Source organism: Cebus imitator, unplaced genomic scaffold (assembly GCF_001604975.1).
Source record: "Cebus imitator isolate Cc_AM_T3 unplaced genomic scaffold, Cebus_imitator-1.0 Scaffold598, whole genome shotgun sequence".
NCBI classification, from domain to species: Eukaryota; Metazoa; Chordata; class Mammalia; order Primates; family Cebidae; genus Cebus; species Cebus imitator.
Genome location: NW_016107913.1, coordinates 913,900 through 918,583, shown reverse-complemented (window position 1 = coordinate 918,583; position 4,684 = coordinate 913,900). Strand labels below are relative to the sequence as shown.

At 37.9% G+C, this 4,684-nt stretch overlaps 1 pseudogene; it reads left to right on the top strand.

Annotated features, from left to right (window-relative positions):
* The first annotated feature begins 2,899 nt into the window (after positions 1-2,899).
* Positions 2,900-4,684, top strand: part of LOC108294686 — an 8,995-nt pseudogene continuing 7,210 nt past the window's right edge.

The following is a 4,684-nucleotide window of genomic DNA, read 5'->3' as shown; positions in this document are numbered from 1 at the left end:
TTTGTGACATCGCAGCCTCTGAAAAGAATTATGGATTCCACAGGTAGACATGCATAATTCTTTCTTCCACAGGTTTCCATTAGATTAAATTCTGACCCACAATTTAGAGAATTAATTTTTTTTTTTTTTTTGAGATGGAGTCTTGCTCTGTAGCCCAGGCTAGAGTGCAGTGGCACAATTTTGGCTCACTGTAACCTCCGCCTCCTGAGTTCAGGCAATTCTCCTGCCTCGGCTTCCCGAGTAACTGGGACTATAGCCACGCACCACCATGCCCAGATAATTTTTTTTATTTTTAGTAGAGACAGGGTTTCACCATGTTGGCCAGGCTGGACTCAAACTCCTGACCTCAGTGATCCACCCGCCCCAGCCTCCCAAAGTGCTGGGATTACAGGCACAAGCCACTGTGCCTGACCAAAAATTTTTAAATGAGTAAAATATTACCAACCTTCAATGAAAGAAAATACCGTATTTGTCCACTTTGTAATTATCAAGCTAAATTATATCAGTGTCACATTTTTTTTAAAGTTTGGGGGAGACAAGACATGAACTTGAGATGCCTGACTTCTGTACTTTGAAAATATGATTAAAAACCTCTAGAAAATGAACCCTCAAAATGAAACAAACCAGCAAAGAGGCATCTGGACTCACAATAGTCTCCCAGAGGACTGTGTGCCTAGCACATAATTTCATACAGAACAACCTGGATCACGTTTGCAGAGTTCATTTTATCTTTAGCAAGCTAATAATTATGCAAATATTTTTCACAAATAGGTCAAATCTCTAGCAATATTCTAATTGTATCACTTAGCAAAATTATACTTCTTAATATTTTATTCCTTAAAATGCAGTAGTGTCCTCAAATATAGTATTATACGTTTCTAAGACATGACATAGTCCTAATATTCCACAAACATAGCTTAAGCAGATGGGCAATTTAAAAGGATTTATTTTTTGAAACAATTTTATGAAATGCATATTTTATAAAATAGGCAATAGGGATCCATTTTATATTCGTTACAGGGCTAAGAAAGGAATGTTTTGAAATCTCACAAAACATATTACATAACCTGTGCTTGAGATATACACATAGCCTAATAAAATATACTGAGGAAGGGACAAGTTAATATCTGAGTAGAAAAAGGTATACATTTAATCAACATTTGTATAATAAAAGTGAATAATGAATGACCTCGCTAATTATATATGCAGCACGTTTCAAAGGGTGCACTCTGGTAAGACTACATATTTCTCATCGCTCATAAGCAAACTGTTGTTCTTGCCTTGGTAAGATCTATTTTAAAACAGCTGTTAAAATGTATCACTAGATTATCAATGGGATGGCAGGGGTCACAGTCCTTTCTCTAAGAGAGGCATAGCTGACACCAAGGCTCTTTTACCCTATTTGTTTCAACAAGAAATCCTCTTTCAATATTCTTCATAATTAAAAAATTTTAACTTAATTTTTCGACTTCCTTATAATGTCATTGCATTGTAAAATAATGGAATCACTGTGGATCTTCAGATCATATGCATATAGTTTTAATAGTGCAACTTATGTAGTTAAATTTAATCATCAGAACAAAATAGAGTCAATTAGAAAAAAAATTTATACAAAAATGTACTTTTCAAGTCGACTATTTTAACAGGGTTAAAATAAGTTATTATACTTCAGTCATTTGATTTAAATTTGCTCAGAGTGGCCAGAAAGTCTAGAAACATAGAAAATGTCCATACTAATTAGTTGATTGTTATGACATGTTGAATGTGCTGTTCCTCAACAGTAATTAATAGTTTAATAATTGTGCAAAAGTGCAATGAACAATATGCATTAAAGCAACATTTCCATCAATCACTGTACATTCATCTGCCATACATTGCCTCAGATGATTTGTGTGTCTAATTTCATAGAATAAATTTGAGCCTTTACCCCAGAAGAAATATTCAACAGGGCTCAATCTTTTAAAAACGTATTGACAGTATTTCCAGGCTCTATCAACATCTATATGTTATTTTTAATTAGATTCACCTACTCCAAATCTTGAAAATATTTTTACCATTTATATGTGCCCAGATAAAACAGATATCAATAATTAGATAATGGAGAAAACAACAAACACAGACCTTCTTTGTTGTTAAAATATTTTACGTGAAAGCATTTTGCTAGAAATAAAGTGATTTTTAATCTCCAGGCAAAAGACTGTCTAAATGACATTCAGAGTATGTTTAAAACAGACTTCATACTGCTTTCAGTAAACCAGGTACTGCAGGACAGGATGTGGGGAGGGTGGCAATGATGTGATGACTTCTTAATACTGAGCAAAGAAGCAAAAAACAAGTTTTCTACAGAGTTGACCCCTAAGAGTGACTGCCCTTTATAGACAGCAATACAATTGCCAGTCGCATTATTATTCTTTTACAAAGAGTCCCACAGAAAACTCTTTCTGGAGAAACCCCCTGTATACACAGCTAGCTTTTCTGCCATGCTCACACTGTTGGCAAAGTACAGCACATCCAATTGCAGACCATCGAGGGGCTTGATAATTGCCTCCCCCATATACCTTCCGAGGTCGGTCAGGTTTATAACCATTCCTGTAACACAACTGTTCCTTACAATGGGGCCCATGGCCTTGTGGCTTGTCACCTTTTCCAAGTAGGTGATCGTCTTCGTGGTTTCTCAGTGGTTTGCTGCGGCACCTCCCCTCACCTGTAGCCGGGCAGACACTGATGACCTTGAGCTGACAATGGCCAAGGTTGAGAAGGAGAAACATGCCACAGAGAACAGGGTTATCAGTCACATTCTACAATACTATATAGAGGTTCTGCCACCAACTAAATTGCTTTATAGGAGAAATAATCTCCTTCTTAACCTTTCTAGGTGAAAAATCTTAGAATCTAAGAGATGGTAGGCCTGGATCAAACCATTGTAAAACTGTCCAAGGAGAAGAAGGCTCTCCAAGAGTCCCACCAGCAGACCCTGGATGACCTGCAGGCAGAGGAGGACAAAGTCAACACTCTGACCAAAGCTAAAACCAAGCTAGAAGAGCAAATGGATGACGTAAGCACATTTTTAATATCCCTTTGAAAGATTTTAATAGACTTTTAATTTTTACCATATTAACTTTCTTATTAGCTTGAAAGGTCTCTGGAACAAGAAAAGAAGCTTCGAACGGATCTAGAAAGAGCAAAGAGGAAACGGGATGGTGACCTGAAATTGGCCCAAGAATCCACAATGGATATAGAAAATGACAAACAGCAACTTGATGAAAAGCTTAAAAAGTAGGAGGTTTTTAGAAAAAAAACTTCTATTTGATACCATCTTTCAATTCATACGAGTATTAATACATCTTGTTCTTCTGTCTAAAGGAAAGAATTTGAAATTCGCAATTTGATAAACAAAATTGAAGATGAGCAAGCTGTAGAAATTCAACTACAGAAGATCAAAGAGTTGCAGGTGAGTCAACTCACCTTTATTTTTTCTGCACACCAAGAAAACACTGAATTGAGATGAGTTTATGTTAATGTGCTTCTTTTGTTCCCAGGCCCGCATTGAGGAGCTAGAGGAAGAAACTGAGGCAGAGCAGGCCTCCTGAGCCAAAGCAGAGAAGCAGCGCTCTGACCTCTCCCGGGAACTGGAGGAGATCAGTGAGAGGCTGGAAGAAACTGGTGGGGCAACTTCTGCTCAGGTGGAATTGAACAAGAAGTGGGAGGCTGAGTTTCAGAAACTGCGCAGGGACCTGGAGGAGGCCACCCTGTAGCATGAAGTGACAGCAGCTGCTCTTCGGAAGAAGCACGCAGACAGTATGGCTGAACTTGGGGAGCAGATTGACAACCTGCAGCGAGTCAAACAGAAGCTGGAGAAAGAGAAGAGCGAGCTGAAGATGGAGACTGATGACCTCAGCAGTAACGCAGAGGCCATTTCCAAAGCCAAGGTACCTGATACTCTCCAAATGAGGGTAATCATCTATAAGAACACCCATTGCTCTCTATCACTAAACGTTGTTTGCAGGCACTTTATACCACTACTCAAATATTTTCTAGCCTAATCTATGCCATTCTATTTTATTTTTTTAAATGCTGGTTATGATCTATTAAGATGATTTCCAAATCCACTTTAAGCAAGTGTCAATATCATTGGAATAAATGAATGGTCTCCAACAATGACCACTTTAGGCACATTATGCACTCACTATGCCTAAATTCTTGCTTGTTCCACAGAATTCATGTCCTAACTTTCTACTCACACTTGACATGACTTTATTCACTGTAAAAATATTTTAAGAATAAAGTTTTAACCTTTTTTATTGCATTCAGTGTCTCATCTTTCACTGCTACATATCCTGTAGGGAAACCTTGAAAAGGTGTGCCGCACCCTAGAAGATCAAGTGAGTGAACTTAAGACCAAGGAAGAAGAGCAGCAGCGGCTGATCAATGACCTCACAGCGCAGACAGTGCAACTGCAGACAGAAGTGGATAAAGGCATCTCTGAGTCCCAAAACCATGGACTAAATAAAAAGAATTCTGGGGGTTTTAATAAATAGCAATACGCCCACTTTAAAGAAAGATAAGCGAATGATCAGAGTTTGCTAAGAAGGTCAAAAAGGAAAGAAAGCTAGATTGAACAGACAAGTTTACTTGCAACACTCCTATGGCAATGCTACTTTTAAATCTCCAGTTCTAACCAGTT